Source organism: Phalacrocorax carbo, chromosome 1, assembly GCF_963921805.1.
Source record: "Phalacrocorax carbo chromosome 1, bPhaCar2.1, whole genome shotgun sequence".
Lineage (NCBI taxonomy): Eukaryota > Metazoa > Chordata > Aves > Suliformes > Phalacrocoracidae > Phalacrocorax > Phalacrocorax carbo.
Window position 1 is genome coordinate 100,383,537 of NC_087513.1, and position 23,950 is coordinate 100,407,486.

The 23,950-nt window shown below is 38.1% G+C and overlaps 1 protein-coding gene and 1 long non-coding RNA gene across 4 annotated transcripts in view; one reads left to right on the top strand and one right to left on the bottom strand.

Moving 5' to 3' along the window:
* Positions 1-23,950, top strand: part of EPHA6 (EPH receptor A6) — a 520,098-nt gene that overhangs the window by 214,174 nt on the left and 281,974 nt on the right. The gene's annotated exons all lie outside the window — the stretch shown is intronic.
* On the bottom strand, positions 1,467-4,894 carry LOC135316212 (uncharacterized). Its single transcript, XR_010375647.1, has 3 exons — positions 4,807-4,894; positions 2,809-2,903; positions 1,467-1,894 (listed from the first exon to the last, which is right to left on the bottom strand). It is a non-coding gene; the product is annotated as an uncharacterized LOC135316212 (long non-coding RNA).

Here is a 23,950-nt window from a genome sequence, read left to right on the forward strand (position 1 = left end):
TTCTTGCATTTCTGCCTTTCTCTGCCCTGATGTCCAAAGCTTTGAACAGTGCTACACTCAGCTATGCATCCGACTTCCACTGTCTTTGTAAGACTATTTGTGTTTAGTTATGCAAGGGTTGTATAGACTTCTGCTAAGCAGTATAAAACCACAGCTGTTTCACCTTGCCTGAGCACATCTCTTGGAAACTTCTGGTTTATTTTTGGATCCTGCCATCTAGGAGACAAAGGCTTAAGTCACTCCAGATGATGGAATATGTCTTAGACGGGTGAAGCTTTGATAATGTCAATGGATTCATTCACTTGCTATATAATTGCTCTTTAACTTTTCTTGCTTTTTTGTTTCTCACTTATTGAAGAATTAATGCTTCTTTGGATTTCCCTCTATTTACCAGCCTCCCACACCTTGCTGGCTGAACAAAAGGAAGGGTAGAAGAACAGTTTATATAGTTTGGAGTTATACTGGACCTCAAGGCAACTTACTTTTGAGTTAACTCTGGTTTATCTGAAGAAGTAGGCCATTCCTCAGAAACATCATTGTACTGAAATAGAAAGGGAATCCTAAAGGTCGTTGGAAATTAGAAGTCAACTGCTTGTGAAAAGGAAAACTGAGCTTCATCACTGATCAAATTCTGCTCTGGTTTCACAACCCTCAGCCAAAATAAACTAAGAACAAACAAGAAAGTTTCTTCTGCTCTTCTAAGCAATGACTTTTCTCCAGCAGTTGAAAGCAACTAAGATAATGTTGCTATAATGAAAGGTAACAGGAAATAATGTGGAATTATACTTATTGGTAAACAGGTACCTCCTAGGCTATTACGTCTGCATACTGAATAGATGCACCACATTCTTGCACTGTAGTAAATCTTATGTTAGCTTTGGGTAACAGCTTTTCAACTCTTGAGGATGTACCCGTCGCTCAGGGGGACTGTGGAAGTTTTCTAAAGGACAAGATATTTTCTTGATTATGATATCAAGTATGAAATCGACTATCCCCTGTATGAGCTGAGATACACTATAATGCCACTGCAAAATATAGCATTAATTTTAAAAAATAGAAGAGGAAGCAAGTTCTAAACTATAGTCAACTAGGCAGGGAATGACATGCAGTATTTTTTTTAAGAGGTCATAGCAAACTTTTTTTTTTAATATGCTGGTAGCTTTGAAGGAAAAGACAGAAATCCATTCACATATTGCATAGAAAAATGACTCTGTGAAACCATGTCTTGTCAAATAAGAAATACTTCATTTGAGTTGTTTCTAATCAGGCTGTGTAGAGCTGATAAATTCAGACTTTTCAGCAAAGTTTTCATGTCACTAAACAATTTTGTCTGGACTTTTTATTGCTTTGACCGGTATTCTGGGATTGACATTCAGAGATGTGAATAGATTTGGGAATCAAAATTTCCTCCTTCAAATATTGCCCAAGTACATGGTGTAGGTAGATGCCCACTGATTAATTGTCCTCGATGATACAGGTGTGAAAATCCCCATGTTATTTTGCACTGAGTCTTCAAGGTTCTTTCTTCATAAATCTTTGCTATAAATACTTGCATTGTGTTATTGTAGTTCTTTGAGATTTTACAAGTTACTGATGAATGTTAAGCATTAAATGTTTAAAATTCAAATTCTGAAGTGCGAGGCCTCCAATTGAAATACAGTTTCTATAACATGTGTGATGAAAATATTGTAGTTGCTGAGGTTAGCAGTATACCAAGCTTTCATTCCTTGCAGGCTTTATTGACTCTCTTTTGTCATTCGACTTTCTTCAGGCTTTAGCTGCCATTCTGTCCTTTCAGATGTAGGTGGAAACTGGGAGTCAGAGTCAAGGTGGAATGCTGAACAAAAGTGGTACCACTCAGCTGGGTGTACAAGTATCGTACCAAGCAGTATCTCTGTAAAGAAATATAATGCACTCATAAAACAAGCAAAAATACAGTAAACAGTATCTGAAATACCACCTTCTTAGCAACAAATCTACCAACATTTGTTCCAGCAACAAATCTTCCTACATCAGCATTCAACATTATTTTGTTTTACCTTTCATAATCAAGAAATTAGTTTAGTTTGTAACATCTGCATTATAATATTGTTCAAATAACGTTAAAAATTCTATACTCTTTTGCGTGCGTTCTTTTCCCCACAGATTTTCTTTCCATTGTATCAATTTGCATCAGATTAAAATGTGCAGTGTCATTTGAATTTCATCATATCTTAAAATAAAAAGCGTCTTAGTCAAAAATGAAATAAGTGAAAATCCCAAACCTCATTGATAATCTGCAGCCTAAGAATAACTTTTTGATTAAAGGCAGGTGATCTTGTAGTCAGATTGTAAAGCATTTTACTGCTTCTTGTCATTTATGTGACTGAAGCATTCCATATTAGTAGCAGCACATTTGTTTTGAGCTGAAGATTTCTGAGGGCTTTTTTAGTGCTCTATTGCTGCTCATGTTAAGCAGATTATATCCATTATATTCATCACCCCTTTGCTAGCTGCATAACAAGGATTAAATTTCCCTTTCTGCGTGCAGGTAATAAATTGTCTGACCCCTGAGTGTTAAGAGTTCCTCCCTGTTCCAACTGAAGTTAATGTGTGGTGCCTACTTATCATTTGTTTTCTCTTCTGATGGGCTAGCAAACTGGAATTCAGCTAAAATGCTTCAACTGTCGGACACAACGCAATAAAAATATCCATCTGCGTTTTGGAGGATGTTAGTAAATGAAATTGTTATTAAAGAAAAGTCAGGTACCGTACTCCTTGAAGCTCTTTCCACAGTGTATGGAATATAATGGAAACAGTATATATTACCATGAGGACTGAAGGCAAGAGAGTTCATCTTGAGAAGCCAGAATTTACTTTGATTATTTATCGTCTTGCTTAAGTTGACTTAACAGACTCCTTTCCTGTGGTATCAAAAAGTAATTACAGTTGATAATCCATAAATGATCACTGTGTTTTGCAAACAGATTAATGCTCACAATCACAGAGGTCAGTGGCACGTTTCACCATGTGTGAAGGATCCATTTAGACCCCATGGATTTTCAGAAGGGGTGAAAATTTCTTGCCTTTCCCAAGGCCTCCCCTTGAGGGTTCCCCAGGTGGTTCTCCTTCTGATATTCAACTGGCAGCTTTAGGGAGGCTTCCCTTATACCTGAACCACAATGTCTTCTAAAGAGTCTCCTAACAACCACATTTTAGTAGTTTTCTGAAAACCTGAAGAGTTATGTGTCTTCTTGCAGTAAGTCGGTGCCTGCCTATCAGGTAGGTAAAAAGTTTTTTAGGAGACTGCCCATCTTTAAATAATAGTCAGATGGAAAAAAGCATAACTTCAGTTGTTGAGGGCTTCAACGTACTAGACGCTGAAGCTGTGAAATGCGAGGAGTGCATTATGCTTTTGGCACTGCAGTCTCCTTAATAGACTTCAGTAAATTACCCTCATTCAGTCTCCTCAAGCCCCAGTGCTGTTCCCGTTCACTGCTCCAGGCAGCTCATGACGGCACGCCAATACCAAAATGCTGACAGGACTCCAGCCTGTCCTTCTGCCTGCCTTTCACCCGGATTTCTGGGCATTATGTAGCATCATCTGGTTCTGCATGAGGGACATGTTTATTCTTAGTATCTGTAGTGAACAATGTATTTTCTGTTATTTTAGATTGGAGGAGAGTAGACAAAATGTATGGATCAAACGCGAAGGATTTTTTTTTATAAAGGAAAAGAATAAGTAAGAGGAGGTATTTTTCACTTCAAGTCATTCTGCAAGGAACTGGGATAAGGAAACTTTTTTCTGAAAGATTAAAAAATAACTTGTGTCATTTGGATTGTCAAAATCAATCCTGTGAAGTTTAAAAAGAAAGGGGGGAAGAGTTATTTTTATGGTAAATGCAACAATTAGTGTTTCTTCAGGCTACACGTGACTAATGAAAAGATGTCATGAACTGGAAAATAACAAATACTTGGGAGGGTTTCCTAAGGAAAAAACAACTAATGTGTTTGCAGGAGGAAATCTCAGCCTTAAATTGCTTCCATTTTTTCCAGTGGATGACTGTACCAGTGGCATTTTTTAGCTTTTTTCGTAAGAAACTGAAATCTTCATACACATTCACTGATTTTTAAAATACATGTGTATTTTAGTGAAAAACTGTCTTTAGCTATAATAAGATTTTACTTTTATGATTTTTATATCACAGTACAAGTCTTTTCTCAGCAGCCAGGTCACAACTTTTCATTCAGTAGAAAAACAGAAGTTGCCATGCTGACGTAGACAACATCCAGCTACTCCAACTTCCTTTCTTTAATAAGGCCAGTATCAAACACTTCAGAAGGAAGTTTAAGATCTCCCCAGATGTGATATCATCTGCCACATATTGGCTGTTATCTGGATATCTAATTAGTAGATTGCTGTAAACTTTAAGAGCATGAAATTGTATATACTGACATTGTTGTTATCAATTATTCTGAAAATTCTTGATACAAAAAATTTTTTATTTGAAATAAGTCTACATTCTCTATTTCAGATCTTACAGCAGTAAGCATCATCTACATACCACATGCTGTTTGCAAACAATACATCTCAACTTTTATATTCACTTCATGTCCAATATTCATTGATTGTGATCAAGTTACAAAATAGGAAGAAATTAAATTTCCAAGGTCTCTTGCCCCTTAGTGTTCATTACCCCATTCATTTTTATTATGTCTTTACTATGGCCTTCTGTATTTGACTTGACGCTGCACAATGTTTTGATTAAGAACTAGAGCAATGCAAATCACTGTGGTATATATTAAATAGATTAAAGATTGTCTAACCTGTGGATTTCAAGAAGCAGGTGCATTTGGGGAACCAAAGTTGATATGGCAAGTTTCTGATGAAGTTTTATGAAGAACAGTTCTTGTCAGGAAGAGGATACTAAGTACAGCTTCCAAGCTGATTAGTGAGTTGTCATACTCAGTCAATGTTGGGCTACAGCAAACAGGGTGTGTTTGAGCAACAGCCAAATATAGGGTCATGCATCCCCTGGAAAGGACTGCGGTCTCTAAACAAATGTTTACAGAGTCTCTCAGGGAGCAAAGACTGACTTCGGTAAGGTTATACTGTGATAATAATGAGGAATTCTTTTGATTCCAGTTTGGATCCAAATACAGTATACTTTCAGTATATTACAGTATTATACAGTATTATACATATTATATACACATATATTATATTATATGTACATATAGATATTATACAGTATTATACATATTATATATATTATACAGTATTACAGTATACAGTAATACTTTCACATATATTTGTAATTCTTCCAAGACACAAAGCATTTGATCTTTACACTTTTGACACACCTCACACACCTCATTGTATGTTTTAAGATAGAGGTAAATCCTATTGTTACTTTTTATATATGTGTGTATTTTGGTTTTTTTCGTGCATTTTGGATGTAAAACCTTCCGTGGCAATGGTTAACTGCGTAAGTCACATACAAGTTAGCAGGTAGTTACATTTTAGAAGGTAATCAGTTACTTTGAATTAAAGATCCCTTAGCATTTGGAATTTAAATTGTCAAAATAATTTATGAAAATGTTACTGCTATTTTTGCCATTGCACAGCACATGTCACCATGAAAAGTTACTGTGTATAACATGCAGAAAGGAAAAATAGCAAACTTGTATTAACTAGGCAGTTGACACAGGGAGCAGATTATAGAATTTCCAGAGTATAAGAAGTTGGATCAGAGTAAAATTGTCAAAAGCACATCCATCTGATTTTTAAAAGTCAGTTTGATGCACATATATATTTTACTGGAAGCATTCAGGAAGAAGTTATCAAGTAGCCAGATTTTTAGTGGTGCAAATTGATACTGAACACAATTTTCAGAAGCACCAGGAGGAGCCAAACTTTCTCTGAAACCCATAGGTTTGTATTTTCAGTACGTGCTGCTGGTGTGTTTTCCATGCTCAGAATTTTCAAGGCTAATTATTACAGCAGCCTGTTCTTTCTTCCCATCTGTGTGTTTACCTCTGAGCAGCTGAAAAGATCAGGACTGTGCAGGCACACTCCTGGGTGGATTATTTATAAAAAACATGTCTCTGTTACAGCTAGCAAATCCCATTATTGAGATAATTACAAGATGTTTAGGAAACACTTTGGAGATGTTGTAGTTGAGACGACAAGGTCATTTGGCTTAAGCCACCTGCAGAAAGGGACTCAGAAGCCGGTAGCCCCTGAGCTCAGAGGTGGACATAACGGCCAGAGCAGGTTTTGCCGTATTTTGTAGCAGGAGGCGTGTTACAGGAAAGTATTTTATCTCTTAACGTTCTTTAAGACCACATACACACAAATCAAGTTTTGAATGTTTAATAAATGAGTATGAATAAACATAGCATGAACCTGATCGTTTTTAATCAAGGCTTGAATGTATAAGTACCATTCAGAAAATCTCTTCTTAACACATCTGTAACATAACCAGGCTTCTCTGGATTTTTGTAAACCACGATCGTGATGGTAAAATTCCCAACTGTCCAAGAGAACCAACACAGAGCCTACACTACCGTGAACTTTAAAATAAGTCTCTTAGTTTTAGACCCCTCTCAGCCTTGTGGATATTGGTATAAGTGTTTTGTTTGGTTTTTGTTTCTTTTTTTTTTTTTTAAAAAAGCCAATTATAAATATCTTTTTCTACTGCTTGGTTTTCTACAGCATTTACCACATTAATTCCTGCAAACAACTGAACAGGTACAGGGCTGATAGCTACAGTATCATCACAACTAAGCTTTTAAATGAGTAAAAGTGAGAGAATTGTTTTCAAAAAAAGAAAATAAAAAGTTCTCTGTCTTGTCTTAAACATTCTGTTGCATCCAAAACCTATACTAAAACCAAAATCTTCTATTTAAAGTCTACATCTAACACCTTTTCATGTTCCCAGCCTCTTTTGTCTGGCTAACCCGGCCCATGAGTCAACTTAGGGGACTGAGCCAAAGCTAATATAAAATCAACTGAACGCCTTCCTTTGACTTCAGTAGGCATTAGATCAGTCAGAGATGCACTGTGCTGTAAGCCTGCTACTTATAGCCCCAGTGGACTGGTTTTGCAGAAGTTTTATAGCTGGAGAGAGGTCGTACATCCACTGCACACATCTGACTGTGGGTACTCCTGCTGCTCTGTGGGCTGTGCCAGAGGGGCTCTAGGGGATGTGCAGAGCTTCCCCGTAGAGCAAATATTGCCGTGGGTTACTGGATTCTTTGCGTGTCTGGAGATGTTGCTGGATTTACGTGGTTCAAACAGCTGGCAACGGCCTGGTGATCTTTTCCCATTACTTTCTGAATGTGTCTGGGAACGTGTTTGTATGAATGTGTGTGTATGCATATACGAACGACTCTGGGTTTGCACATTGTGTTACCTGATAATCGCAACTCTCATTTACAATTTTGTGGAGTGATTCTATGGGGTTCAGCATACTTCCCCCCTTAATACATACAAAGGAGACTAATAAACTCATTTAGTGTGCTGTTAGGTTTGTGTAACCAGGAACATTGTGTGTACAAAGTGTTCTGGATACTTAGGTTTATTACTTTGGCAGTCACAGTTTGATGATATTTCAGAGAGTATGTAAAATAAATGAGAACTCTTCCATTTATGTTCGCTTCCTTATTGATGAACATGACTTGTTAAAAATGTTTTTCTCTCAGAATGAGAGAAAAAATTGGTATATTTAATGCAAGAAATTTAGAATTTTTTCTGCTTTTGTAATCTTGAATTATATGCATTTTTATCATAATGAAGGCTCCTATTAATAAATAATACATTAAATGTATTTATTACTCAAATTTACATAAATACATGGGGAAAAAACTTTTCTATTGAAAAATAAAGGTGTCTAGTTAAGTGAAGTTTAATTTATTTATATCAATCAAAAAATCACCATGAAGTTCATTATCTACCCCTACAGGAATATAGAAGGCACACTTAGAAATGAATTCTTAGCAGTCTCTGACTGATTGTCTCACCATTAATAGTCAGTTCTTCAGGTTCTTCAGGTAATTAGAAATATCAGCAGAATAAATAATTTTCTTTCTGTCTTTTTCGTATTAATTCCCAGTGAGTTTTACCAGATTATAGTGCTGCTGCTATTTTAAGTAAATTCCTCTTATTGATTTCCATACACACCCTGGGAGAGGCTAATTCTAAGTGAAAGCAAAATTCAGGAGAGCAAAATGCCCATGTGGCTGCTTGAGTTGCTAGTGTCACCAAGGCCTGGTATTATCTTTTGTCTCACTTCTCCATTCTTCTCTCTCTCTCTCCCTCCCTCCTCTTTGACTAACAGAGAGCAGTAGGGGTCGTCCTCCTCTGGTGGATATTCTGCTGAAATGAAAATGAGCAACACAGTGGTTTCCACCAGTTTCCTGAAACTGAAATAGGAGGCTTAGGATTTCTGGGTGACACTGTAACGTTTGTGGACACGTAGGCATGCATTCCTTATGCCCTCTTCTCCTCCTCTGGTGTCTTAATCTCTTCAGCATTCTCCAGTCTGCCACCACCATCCTGCTCTTTCAGCTGAAACCTTGCCCCAGTCCTCATTTCCCTTCATTCCTAAACACAGTCTCCATTTATCAGGTCCCAGTGTCTGTCTCCCATCTCAGGTTGCATTGTCTAGGTCCAGCTTAATCTTCACACACTGTAGCAGTTCTCACCTTCTGTCCCCCTTCAGAGTCCCTTTCCTTACACATAAACCCTACGTGCTTTGTTTCTGCATTCCTTTTTCATTGGCTCCCAGCCATAGGCACTTTTTCCCAAAATTGTCATTCAGTCACATTCTCCTCCACTTCCCTCATTTTTTGTCTTTGCCCTTTGACTCCTAACTGTTCCCTTTCTACTTCAGCTGCTCGCTGGATCTGAGTCCTCCCACCCCCACAAATATCCATGGTAGGTTTTTCCTACCCCTTGCTCTTATAGCAATTATTTGTCACAAGTCTAGCCAGGTGCAGCCAGTACACGGAGGATCTAGCTTCATCGTTGTACCCCTGGCCTTAATCATGTTGATGCGCTCTCTGGGGATGACACCTGCGATGACTCACGCACAGGAACTGTGTAGTTCAAAAAAATGCAAGTTGCACTTCACGGTGCCCCTATTCCAGTCCAGCTGTGCGTTTGTCGAAAGCCATGGCCTATCGCATCAGCCACATGCTCCTGTCCCAGCTTCCCAGTCATCTGTATTAGTAGTTTGGCAACCACACAATGAGCAAGATCACCTCTATCATTTGCTGACACAAAATGAACCTGTCAAGAAAACCCAGTTTTCTCTTAACTCTTCAGACTGATTCAACTAACTGCATACTCTTAAAATCAATTAAATCTTACGCAAGGGAGGGGGCTGCTGAAAGTGGCCAAGTCGGGGAGGGGAGGGGAAGGAGGAGTCTACAGGAGTCAGCAGGAGTCTACCTTGCATTTCTGATTTGCAAGTGTTTGGAGTGACTGCAGATGCCATCAGCCCTGCATAAGATTGTGCTATCTCCATGTGCAACATTTTTTTCTTCCAGAAAATCCAGAATTTTCTAGCACTTTGCTTGTGCCATTAGGATCACTCAGCAAAAAAAGCAGCTTGTTTTCTCAAGCCAATTTTTTTCTTTTTCTGCTTTCCTGTGTTTTTGAAAGGAATTAATTGGTTTCTCCTCAAACTGAGCAATCCTTTCTATCTCCTTTTCCTCTCCTGTGGGAAGAACCAAGTTACTTTTTTCAAGACTTCTTACAACACGTGCTTAGCTTCACGCTTTCTGTCCCTATTCCACTTTCCCACTTGTTTTTCTTTTTTCTTCATAATCAAGTAAGCCAGCAACACGGGTTCCTGCAATTTTTCATTTTATGATTTTTTGGCCTCATTTATTAGTTCAGTATCTTGGGCATGGAGATTGTGCTCAAAACAAATGATCTTTTCTGTAATTGCTTTGCCCACACGCACATACACACAAAATGCTGAAGTATCTTAAGGAAAGGATTTTTATCTAGGTAATCATAACCTGAAATTGAAGCCGTGACATGGAAAAGAGACAGATAAGTAGGAATGGAATTAGTACTTATTCAGGGTAGCTCATCCTTATCATCATTCTACACTCTTCATTATGAGCTATAGATCTGAAAAATGCTTTTCAAACTACAATTTCTAATGTTCTAAAATACACTTTCTCATCAGTTCCTCTTCTGAGACTTGTATACAAGGATAAATGAAGCAAGTAGTTCTGCTACCTTTTTCCCATGGAGATGAGAAAAATTATAAACTTCACAATCCAAACTTACTGATAAATTTAGTAGAGTATGCTCACCTTTACAATTTTCTGGCTATGTAATGGATAGCAGTGAGCATCACAGAACATATATTTACTTAAGTAGGTTTGCAAGGATAAGCAAAGAAACAAGCTTGCCTGCTGAAAGAGTTCCTGCTATTACCTGTAATGCAGGCACAGACAAAAGAATAAGTAAAATTTTTTAAATTAATTCTTTTGGCAGCTGCAAAGTGTCTGTAACATCTACACTGGTGTGAGTACTGTGATGGACTCATACGGCCCACAGAGGTGGCTACACCTGGATGAGTGCTCAGTAGTGTCTCGATGCTGTGCCTTTGGCAGCAGCTGGAGGGGTACGGGGTGGCAGCCCAGGGCACAGCCTGCTTTGCAGAGTGTGGGGCTCTACCTGTATTATAACAGAGTTAGAAAATACAGTGCTACTACCAGGGAAATCAGGTATGTTGGTTTTTCAGTGTAACAATCAGGGGCTCATGCAGAGAGACCGCAGTAAATTATTCTGTCCCTTAAACCATAGACATGAGCTTATAGTCACTAATTATTTGCATCATGAGTGCTATGTGTCTCTGATTCTGTAATAGTCATTTATCAGTGGGGTGAACTGATTAACTAGTTGGTTTTTATAATCTAACAGGGTGAAATTCATCATAGCTGACTTTAGATGTCTACAGCTGAACTAGCAGCTGAGGCTTTATTTCTAGTCAGTGGATAAAAATAGGTAACTTTGGTGCAAGATCAATATGCTGTATTTTAGGTATTTACTTGAAGATCGTATATATTTATTAAGATAAGATGAAACACAGCTTGATTCCCTCCATGCCTAGAAAAGGTCTCTAAAACTGACTAGTTCAAGTCAGATGCAGATACATAAAGAGTTCCTTTTGTTCAGACAAATGCTACTTGAGAGCATCTTCCACTCCCTGTAAAACTTCTGCTTTGTATTTTGGGGGCAGTGGTAAGAAAAATGGATGCATCTTGTGAGTGTTGTTTGGCTCTCTAAAGTAATTTCACTTAAAAAAATTGTCTGAATGCCTTGAAAAGCAAGCACTTCTTGAAGGAATGAACTACGTATCTCTATATCAACTAGAAGGAAAATGAGGTTGAAATAACTGCTGAACATCAGAAGCTTATAAAAGCAAGAAGCGAAAGGCTCACAGGGAACAGGAATACTACCGAAGAAAACATCTTTGGCATATTTTCCTAAGATAGCAACATGAATATGGGGAGAGCTTTTATTACTTGTTATGCACGTGCTGATACACAACTCTTTGTTAACAATGATGATTGTATGAAAAGGCGAAGTTCTGTTGGTCTGAACAGGAAAGACATCGCACGTACAACCTGTAATCCCTCCCCTGGAGTCTGGCATACAAGTCTGCATTTCCCTGTTCAGTGTTGCTGTCTCTGGATTTTTGCTACAGGATTATAACACCCTGTCCCTGCAGTGGGTGAAGGTAACAAGGCATGCTTCTCGCCATCAGCAGTGGCCGAAACACTGTCCTCAGGTGCTGCATGCCAAGTGCTGACAGCAGCCGGCGATGGCAGCCTGTGCCCATCCAGGGCTACCTCAAAGGTCTGTTTAAAATTAGCCTCTCCATTGGCAGGCAAAAATGTTGTGCTTTTTCTAGTACTGTCAAGGTGCTTATTGCCAAATGATTCTTCCCTGCCAGTTGCATCACCTAACTTCACATGTAGCCAGTTAGCAAGGTCTGAGATCCACTAGTCCACGCTTTGACAGTGCTCAGATGACCCAGATGGAAAGCACACACTTCGCATACACCAGAACAGGTCTGAGAGGAACATGCTTTCAGAGAGGTTGAAGTGATCCAGGCATTTTGTATGGTATGTTGCTGCTGTTTTTAAATTATGCAGACTACAAATAGAAAAGGCCTTTCTTATGAAGCAGTAAAAGCAGGCTTGTCCTGTGAGCTACAGCTTAGAATTTCCTGCTGAAATAGTATGTAGCAAGAGCGAAACAAGTGACCTCCTGGCTTTCTGTACAGTAATGATATTTAAAATGTGGATCAGGCTTGCAAAGATTTTGAAATCCTTTCTAACGTTTAACCTAAAAGAAAAGTTGTGCTGTTTGTTGTGTATCTGATAGGTTCTGTTAGCTGTGAAGGCTCTAAACAGAGGAAATAATCATGGTAGTATCCAGTAAATTATTTCATTATCCATCAAATTGCTAATCGCCTTTTAAAAAGCACATAAAAATTATTGAGCTCTGGGTATCAATTATGTTGTTAGGCATGGAAGTGGTGGATGTCACTGATTTTCAAAAATCTCTCTTAGCTTTCCTATTTTCCATGTTATTTGGCTGCTTAGCTTGGTTGTTACAGACTAAGCAGAGCAGACATTTTTCTGTAGCTTTCTGTGTTTTTCAAATTCTTTCATAAGAACTGAAGTCATTAGTATTACTAGAAAACACAGGAAAAATTACTAACATGAAAAACCAAACATTTTGTAAACATAGAATTAAATGTATTCCTTCACATAAGCATATTCAGTTTGAAGTAAGTCCTGTTGTGGACTGAAATAACTACTCCAGTTTGGCAGGTGGTGCTGCTACATTCTTCTCTCCAAATAAAATATAATAAAGCTAAATAAAAACTCTGTAAATGTAAAGATCATAGTGAATTTGACTGTTTGGCTCTATGGTTATTTTGTGGTATATTTCTGGTCTTTGCGTTATCTCCCTCTAGTGACCCTCAGAGTTGTGTCCCGATGGGATTTCTGTAGGTGGGCCACCGCCAGCTTTGGCCAGGCCAGCTCTCTAGCCTAACGGTGTTCCCTCCCTTGCCGAGAATAAAATTCAACCTTTTGTAGGTATCCTCAGGTGTCAAGACTTAGTCTTGGTAAGCCTAGATTCAATTTAGTGAATGTTCTTCTCAGTTTCTTTGAAAAAACAGAAAAGATTAGAAAGTAAATACGAAGAAAAGAAAGGTGTTCTGTCTGGTTTTGGTTTGTTTTGTTTTTTTCTTTCTTTTTCCCCAATAAGTTGCATCCTTGCTAAGGAATTTAGATAGGGGATTTTGCTTTAAGTTTTGGAGGTGGGGTCCTTTTATGGGATCTTTTGTTTGTGTGCTATCTTCCTAATACTGTGAAAATCTTCATTAAGAGGTTTGGGCTGGGGAGGTATTTTGAGAGGAGGAGGAGGTTTTCAGAGCTAGAGTTTGCTACCTTTTCTTTCCCAATGCAGACACTGCAAACCAGTTTATCAGCTGTACTTGCTTCTTAAAGAAGTCTTAGGTCTAAGTTGAGAGTGCTTTCTCTTTTGTGCTCTAGATTTAGTTGTTAAAATACAATTTAATAATGCTTTTTTTATGCATTCCACAATGATATTTAACAAGGCTATATGTAGCTGAAAGTAGTTTTGTTTTCCTTTTTTTAGCAGACCTGTTTGCTTCTTCACCCCCCACTCAATGTTGTGCACGATATTGATGAAGGTCTTTGAACTTAAGCAGGGATTTGGCAGGACAACTCCTACTAATTGCAAGGGAAAGTATGTTATTTCTTGGTAGGGCAAATGAGCCTATCTAGACTAATGTTATGCCTGATTGTTTTTAGTACCCAAGATGACTCAGTAAGCCTACCTCTGGTTTTCTCTGAGTACTGCATCTCACGTACAGATACCTCTCTAAATTCATCGCTTCAGTTTGTAGATGGCCACCAATATCTTTGTACTCTAATGACTTGGGACTTGCTTCTGCTGCGATTCTGCCCTGTTCTTTCCATTGAGACATTCCAGTTCACCAGGCTCTGTTGCTATACAGATCCCTGCAGCTAGGTGCCTCTCCTCTGCAATCTGCTTACGGTTCACATATGGTAAGAAGGTTAGACTCACATCCTTTTCCAAAGAATTGCCTCAGTCTTCAATGTAAGCACTATAGCTTGTCCACTGTATATAAATTGCTTCTTAGAAAATCTGACAGCTAATGTACCTTTAAGCTTCTTCTATAAGATTCTAACTGAACTGTGGACGCATGATACTCAACAAAGCTGATAATACGTAGAATTTCAGTTGTAAAGAATAGTTTGACCTTGCTTTTCTTTCTGAAGCAGAACAAAAGCAACTATTGCCCAGCTATGCTGTGACATAACTTTCTTCTGCAAAACCTTAATTTATTAGAATGATAAAAATATGACTTTTTAAAAATTTCTTTTATGTTTATATACACCAGACCAGCAGGTAATGCTTCTACATTCTTCTCCCCAAATAAAACATAACAAAGCTAAATAAAACTGCTTCTGTGATAAGACCCTAACAAAATAAAAAGTAGAAGGGGAAAAGAATGGTAGTCTGTAATAAGCTTTTGTATTTTGCCAGCTTTGTCATATTGTGCTGGATATGAGTCAGTAGTTTTTCTCACTGGGATTAATATAGTCAAGGAACATTTCTCTCAGCAATAAATATTCATAACTCCACTTAATATTGATAGGGAATTATGTACACATACTCTTTGACTAGAAGTATAAGGTAAGTATGAGGAGAGAAGTTGCCTCAACCCAAAGCCACGCGGAGGAAATGAAAATTCCTATCAACTGCATTGATCCTAAGGCAAAATTGCTAAGGGTTCCTCTTATATCTGTAATATCAGGAGTGCCTGTTCAGTATCAGAAAGTGGTAGCAAAGATACTGAAAATATTTCTTATCAACAGATTTACTGGAGACAGCAATGATTATGCTTTGTAACAACAAAGCATAACATGTACTGTCAGTCATTCCAAATCTCTCATGGAGAGGAAATTCTTTCTGTCATATATGATTAATTTTCTTATGATTTAGGATTTCAAGATTGATATTTGGCGAAGAATTACTGTCATGAAATGGGGGAGATGATTTTGGTTTCACCTGGGATGAGGTCAGGAACATGCCTTTGCTGCTGCACATTTCCCATTTTAACAACAAAAAACGACACAGACTTAATTTTAGCTCCTTTGAAATTCATTATCGTAAGCTCAGTACCATTTACAGAAAGTTGAATGACAACTGGAAAGGATGCTGTAGTGAGAGAGAGTAGTCAATACCACCTAAAACCTATTTGCTTTCCCAGTATCTAGGCTTGTAGACTTTAGTGAACTACAAATGAATTCTATTTCTGCTTTCCATTGAAATATCTATATGGATTAATACTGCAGACAGGAGGCTATAGTATTTGTTTTCTAAGAACTTATCTAATGTGAAAATCCTGAAAAATCAAGGCAAAAAAAAAAAACAAACAAACAAAAAAAAAACAAACCACAAACTTGCTATGGTAATAAAGCTACACTGGAATAAAAACTCCACTCTTGAATTCTCTGAGAAACCTATTTGATGCCACCTTGGAAGGCATGAGCACCTAATTTCTTAGACAAAATGTAGCCCTTACATTACCATGTTGCTATTTGAACGACCGATGCAGTAATATACATTTATAAGTTAGCAAGCAACTTTTAGGGGCATAAAAAGTTCCATTTCCCAAGATCAAAGATTCCTTTTCCCCCCCTTGGGAAAGGAAAGCATAAGGCTGTTTCCTCCATTATTAACATTTTGCCTCAGGGCAAGTGGCAACATAATCCCTATCATTTTTACCTCCTGCTGCTCCACTGGGAAAACACAATCCAGCCGTGTGTGTTTGTTGCTCTTCCTTTCATTCGTGTTTCCTGCTGTGCCTGTGCTATGACAGGGCTGCAACAGGTGGCATAAATAAAGAAGAAACCTGGCAGATAAATATAGACAGCTTCTGAGACGTTGAATATGACAATATTTTGGAGCCCCATCATGTCTAGGAGAAAAGAACAGATTTTTTCTCTAAACTTTCTGCTTTCAGAGCAGCAAGGATAAACTTCCCCACCCTTTAGCAGGAAGTAAAAATAAAAGCAATGTTTTCACTGCTCCTGAGAACACACTTAGTTTCATGATTAAGTTATATTTGTGAGTGTGTTTTCCACTGCTGTCGGGCTTTGAAACTGGTTTACAATGAGATTCTAACTTACTATGAGTGAAGGAGAAAGGAAGGACTTCTCCATTATCCCTGTATATGAAATACTATTTGTCTGCTTGTTACCCATGGCTTTAGTACTTCCTGCAAAAGAAAAGAATGATCTTAGCTTCAGGTCTTTTTGTAGTTGATTAAAATAGGTTCCCATTAAGGAAGTTTCTCATTCTTTTCCAAGGCAAAATAACTCAGGCTGCCTCTTTTACCAAGACCGCTGGAGGCACTTAGCAGTTCGGAAATGCGTGGGACCAAAAGGGCGGACTCTGCCCTGGTCAGGATAGCAACCATTTCCTTGCATTCCAGGCTCCCAGTGTCAGCTGCCTCTTGTCATCAGACCAGAGAGCTGAGGATGCCCCGTGCCCAACATGCTGATAAAATGTACATTTTCTGTTGCAGAGAATAGTTTGACATAGAATAGTTTGACTTTCTGAATCAGAGCAAAAGCAATTATTGTCCAGCTATCAGCTATCCTATGATAGCTGCAAAACAATTTAATAGAATGATAAAAATGCAAGGTGTTCTTTTTTTCATTTACTGATACATATTCAATCTGTGAAATCTCATGACAGGACACTAACAGAAGAGATGTATAATACAACTTGTAATTTTATGGAACACTTTAAATAATATTAAATGAGTATATCTTACTTTAACTTCATATTTTTATACTTAGTTGATTTTCTGAATTAAGGCTTTTCCTCTGCTGTAAAATACAAGCTAGAGACTTTGGTACTTTATTTAGAACATCTTCTCACATATAACTGAATATAAAACAGAAATAAAATATTTCAATACAGAGTTTAACATTGTATTTAGACGCAAGATCTCAATTTGTTATGAAAAATGTGGGTTAAAGTATTTACATTGTTTCTAGAGTTTTCATTGCCAACAGTATCACTTCACGGGTTTCTTTTCTAACAAGTAATGGCAAAAGGTACTGATATAAATTTTAGTTGTCTCCCTGAATTTGCTATGCAGTATAAATAAGAGTAGGTGGGGTATCAGAGTTTAAACTGTATGTAATTTCTTTATGGAATACAGAACTTGTATTTATGACAGTGAATCTGGTTTTGGGTGGCAACTAGTTACCTGTTCTGTACCAGTGGTAATAATTTGACTGGAAATTTATAGAAATAAGTGCAAAATTTGCTAGAAAAAGTGGAGCGACTGAAATTAATCTAAATATGTGACACAAAAGAAAAAAAATTGTTGAAACCACAAATACATCTGCACAAATCCGAAGTGTATAGAGTGCTTCAGTTACTTCAGTGAGTTGATAACAGAATATTCCTCACTTAGAGGAGCAGAACTGAGGTGACAACTGTTGCTCTCACAAAATATTGCCACAAGTAATTAAAGTGAAGAATGAAGCTGTTGCAGTCCCTTGAATCAGCATGGAACTGCATGGGCATTAAGAAAATTGGATAATAAAATAAATTTCTGCTTTGCACCCTACAGACGATTGCTCACATTCAATGAACAGAGTAGTTGTTACTTAAATTTAAAGCATAAACAGGCTGAGGTTGATGATTTTCAGTATGATTAGACAGAGAAACTCAAGCACAGAAAATCATACATTCCCTAACTGAACATACAGAGTGGAAAATTAACAGATTGAATAAGGGGATTTCTCTGGCCTCTTTTTTGTGTAGAGTGGAACAAATTACGAAGAAACCCAGATCTGAGATTCTTAAACTTTGCACGTTGTGACATACTTCAAAGTGCTTATAAAAGCCATGTAGTTTCTTTCTGAGCGTACGAACAGATGAAGAGAGAGGCTGTGAGCTGCTTCTGTTGCCACTGCAGATAGTAGGATGGGACCAAAACATTTATAGTCAAACTTGCCTTGAAAAACACAAGTTTTCAAGAAAACAAACAAACAGATTCCTAATGTTAGTCTGTATTTTGCAGTGTTTGGTTAGATATTAAATCTATGCCTATGATAATATGGCATTAGAAAGCGTAAGACACTTTTCTCAAGTGTAGCCTATACTATTTGTTGTGGCATAAACACTTTACAGAAGACTCATTTGAACTCAGAATGTGAATAACTTTATATGATAGAAAGAACCAACTTATTTTTCCCATTCAGAGTGAATGGGAACTGAGTGAAAAACGTGCAGCAAAGACAAATCATTTAAGGTAACTGAGGAGTGTTAGTAGAAGTCCAAGGGACATTTGGAAGTCAAATGTGATAGGAAGTTTAAACCATCTTTACTGCATAAAGATATAAAGGAATAATGCCAGGTTTTTGTTTTGCTGGTCTTAACTGTCAAGATCTGCTCTTGAGCCTCCCAGGTCCCTGAGCATCAGTGGGGATGAATCATCATCCATAGTACCGCAAAATGGAGCTAGGGAGCACTTAGACTAGGTATAGACAAGCGCTTGGGACCAGAGAGGATGCACTTCAGGGGTGCTGAGGAAGCTGGGTGATGCCCTTGTGAGGCTGCTCTCCATCACCTTTGAAAGGTCATGGTGATTAATGGAGGTTCCTGATGACTGGGAGAAAGGAAACGTCACACCCATCTTCAAGAGAGGCAAGGTCAAAAGGATCCAGACCAGTCAGTATCACTTCAATCACCATAAAGATTGTGGAGCAAATCCTTCTGAAAACCATTTCCAGGTGCATGAGTACAAGTTGTTGATTGGTACAACCCTCATGGATTTATCAAGGGCAAATTGTATCTGACCAATGTGATCAATGGTTGTCTACATTGGTATGTGATGCTGTGAAGACAAGGGGAGAGTAGGGGATGCTCTTTACTTTGAGTTTAGCAAGGCCTTTGATGTGGTCTGTCATATGGTAACATCATTATGGACTGGAGGGGTAGACCACCACATAGGTGGAAAACTGTCTTGACTGCTGGGTATAAAGATTAGAGATCAACAGTTTCACGTCCAGCTGATAGCTGGTTATTGGTGCACCTCAGCTGTTGATACTGTGGCCAAGACTATTTAGCATTTGTATTAACCACGAGGACAATGGGGTAAAGTGCTCATTCAGCAAGCTCGGGATTCAACACTGACTTTGAAAGCACACTGGAGAGAAGGACAGGCATTCAGAGGGTCCTCAACGGGCTGGAAAAACAGACCAACAGAAACCTCACAAAGTTCAGCACAGGCAAGTGCAAAATCCTGCATCTGAACTGGAATAATCCCAGGCACCAACGCAGGCTGGGTGCCAACTGGCAAGAAATCAGCCTTGCAGAAAAGGACTGGTAGATGGCAGGTTAAACAAGAGCTAGCAGTGTGCCCTTGCAGCAAAGAAAACCAACCACATCCTGGGTGGTGCTAGCGAGACTTCAGCCAGCAGGCTGCAGGCAGTGATCCTTCTCCTCCATTTGATGCTTGTGAAACTGCACCTGGAGCACTGTGTCCACTTCAGCACACTTTGAGGCTTCCCAGCACAAGAGAGCGGCTGAGGCATTGGACCAGGCACACTGGGCCACCGTGCCGGTCAGGGGCCAGAGCACAGGATGTACGAGGAGAGGCTGCGAGATCTGGGCTTGTTTAGCCTGGAGAAGGGAAGGTTGACCATCAACTGGTGGTGGTCATTATAGACAAGACAAAGCCAGACTCTAAAGACTGCATGGGCAAAAGGAAAGATGCAATGGGCTCAAGTTGCAACATAGGAAATTTGTTCAGAAGTAAGAGAAAGAGCTTCCCTGATTGTTTTGAGGGTGGTCAAGCACTACAGCAGGTGCCTAGATGGGTTGAGGTATCTCCATGCTTGCAGATATTTAGAACTTGACTGGATGAGTCCCTGGGTAGCTGATCTACCTGAGTCTTCCTCGGCTGGGGGTAAGACAGATGTCTTCAGAGATTCCTTTCAACTTGAATTATTTTGTGATTCTACAAGTTAAGAACATTTTCTGATGAGGTTTGGTGGCTTTTTTTTTCTTTTTTCAGTTATTGCCAGGAAATACTGACTTAAACTATCTTCCTTGAACAAACTAAATTTAAAATATATAATTGAAGCTGAATACACTTACACTCTTCATGAAAATGTAAAAGGATGGAGAATAAGAGAGGCTTTTATGTTCCCTTTGACTCTTTCGAAATATCAAATGTTATTTCAGGTAATGAGTTTCTAGAGAACACAGAACTAATGAAGTTTTAACATTATTCAACCCTGGGGTTGTGGTGTCTTAGCTAAGTTCTTCCTCTCCTCTGTCCATGTAAGTAATGCGCTTTGAGAGCTGTAGCGCATATGCTCCTTTTCAAAGAACAGCAAAGCAGCCTTTCTTTCATCTGGCCTTATGTTCATACTTCTATTACGGTCAATGGTTATATTGGAAAACTATAACCTCCAGCAGCTGACTGTGAAAAACAAGGTGGATATAATGAACAACACTGCTTCCTGCTATTCAGAAACAGAATTAAGAATGTTCCCTGCTTTGGTTTCTGGCACGTAATAAGAAGTCATATCGACTTAGTATTTGGGGGTTTTAATTCTCATTAGGAAGTTTGCAGGTCATGGTAAGAAAAGATATACTTCACAGACCTTTCTCAATACCTAATACAGATATATTTTATTATAGGAAACATATGCATTGTCTGTTTTAGATTTGTTATTAAGAATAATTATGATAATCGCATATGTAGAACATTTTAAAACAGATTCAGACAAGGTTATGTTGATGTTGCTTCAAGATCTGGTTCTCTAATAGCATTTGATCTTGGCAAATATTACTGATGAGATTGCCTAAACATAATGTCTAGTGCCGTTTTAAACATCCTAAGGTACTCTTTCTGGTCTCCAGCTACTTCTCCAAAAAGGCATAGGTATCTCACAAGTCCTGTGTCGTATCTGTGCACACCTCTCCATAGGAAAACAAGTTCACACAGGAGCAGTACTAAGTAGATTTATATCGTCAGATATGTCAGTTAATGTGACTGTACTTCTTGACTTTATTTAAGGCCATGCAGACAGTTGTCCTATAGCACCAATGGGTGCTATAAAACAGTGGGTGTTTGTTTCTTTATTGTGGCCTTTCCCAGTTGCTGATGCTGTCCCTCCTGCAAGCCAGGATATGTGGAGAAGGCCCTGAGGAAAACCACAGTGTATAGATCCAAAGGCCTTAGTCATCCTTCCCAAAAGTTACTCTTTTGTTTCTTGCTGCTTGCTAGTTGTTACTGCTAAGAGTCTGTTGGACCCTTATTTCATTTCAGTCATCCAACTGTGCTTGAACCCACCAAGGGGACACTTTGCCTCCATGTGCCACCTGAGAAGTGGCACCTTCCTCACTATCACATTCCTTAGGGCCATTCCTTAGGAATGGCACCTCTTTTTTCTTTATATGATGCTGTATGTATACATGAGTCTCGTTCCTCTGACCTGGAGAAAATGGAGTACACGTGAGTCATCGCAAATAAAGCTCCACCTAATTTGTCTCTCGGAACTCTGATTTTTGTGTTTATCAGACTTGTGCCTTTCTTTTGCATCTGTGTATTCCCTTATTGTGATTTATTTTTTTTTTTGTGGTAGAAGCTCATTTAATATTTGATGTGTAATGGTGTCCAATATGAAGTTTCTTCTTTGCTTTTGTATCTCTTAATCACAATAAATATTTCTGAGCACTACTAGACACAGCAATGTGTTAGGAATTAAAACTATCAGGCTTAAAACTCTCTTTACTATCGCTTCATAAAAGGTGTAATTAACAGGATAAGGATTTTAAATGCCACCTTATTTTTATTCTAAAATCCTACTACTCTATATGCATTAATTATAAAACTTTACATTACAATGCAGTCATAATTTTTATTATGCAAAATGTTTTTGTGTCTTCAACGTTGTGCTAGCTTCTCTGGGAAGTGACATTCTCACTCCACCAGCTGGGGCAGAATTCCCTGAATCAGTCAGGGTTTCTACGAGGAACTGGAGAGCTATAAGAGGAGTTTCTGTGCATCACAGAAAGACAGATTGTACAAGGTGATTTGTTTCTTTCGAGTATTCCAATACATAGCCCTGCATAGAAGAGATTATGAGGGTTTTCCTAGGTTCTCCGGGACGGAACTGGTCTTTTCATACTCTGTGAGGAGAAAACCACATTATCCAGTCCACCTTGTTTTGCTTTATAACCTTTTTTTAGTCTTCCTTTCCATATCACCTTGAACTTCATCAACAACATTTCTTCAACAATTAAATATCTCTAAATGGAAATTTTTAAAAAATACATTGTATCGTTTTGAGTAAGTCAAATTCTGGGCTAGAGAACAGATGTCAATATGTAGACTCCCTTAGGTGTGTGGCCATTCGCATGTTCTTATAGAGAGGTGGGACTTAGCTCAGTTATTTTTACATTCTAGATCAGATTTGCTGCTTGTGACAGCACTTGGGAGTGTGAAGTATCTGCCTACTTTATTTTTAAAATTTACTCATGCTGAAGCAAATGGAAATCAATTTAAAAGTGGGTTGAAAATAAAGAATGTTTATCCAATACTTTCCTGATAAGCAGGAAATAATTCAATTCAGCACAATCATACTTGAAATATAAACCCATTTAAAAGCTATTATTCTAATTGCATCAACGAAGAAACAGAATTAGCCAAACTGATTCCGAAATATATATATTGAAGTTCCTAATATCTGTTGGAAGAAAAGTTGTTGGCCACTTCTACTGCAAACTGTGTGTTAAATTTAAACCTGTGAAGTTTTAGTTCTTCATTATGCTTCAGGATTAGTTTTTAGACTTTTTTTTTTCTCCTGATACTGAAGAATATAACAGGTGCAGGAATCTACCTATCCCAGTCATCTAGGATGATACCGGGACTCAGCTTTCACGTTGGGATGAAATGTTAAAAGACACACTATTTGAGTCACCATTCTTTAGAAAGTAAGATAATGTATCTCTTTTGAACTCAAAAGGTACTGAAGCGATCAATGGCTTTTATGAAAGAATGTGGAAAGTATGGGTATAGTCTTATGACAATAACATAGCCTAAGTAAGGTTTAATGTTCAAAGTGGCATAGAAGTTTATATTAAGCGTATGGTATCTACCATTTAATTTCATAATCGCAATGTTTACTTTCTTGTTGACGGCTCTGGGGTGCATCAAGTTTGAAGTCAAATAAATAAAACACAACTTCTGTCTCATAAAATCACATCAGTGGAATTTACTGAATGTTTCATGGTGGTTCACTGTTTGAGTGCTGATGTAATTCTGAGTTGCTACGGGAGATGTGCAAAAGGCCCAATCTCACATCAAATTTGTGTCATTCAAGATCCCTTAAAAATACCCAGAAAGAACAGACCCTGCACTGCAGAGCTTGCAATGTGAACCCTTAAGTCATGGAAATATTTAGAATTTGGCATGACTATCAGTTTTAACCATCTTTGCATTAAGGTAGATTTCCACACTAAAGGACAATATATTTTAAATTTAATCAGGACTAAGAAAATAAATTGGCTTTAAGCCCAGTTGAAGGCTGCTTTGATTGTGTGATGTTTCCAGCCTGTAGCTGTTCCAATACAAAATAACAAATAATGGAGGTAGAAAAATAGCAGATAGCTTTTAAATATTTTTAAATCAGTTTAAAATAATTTCAGGTATTTTGTCAACCCTCTAATTGCTACTGATGCCTATGAGTAAGCTGTCTACTTTTAGTTTTATTTCTTCTTATTTTACTTGATCCATACAGATTTGTTTGTGTGTGTATGTGATGTGTGCACATA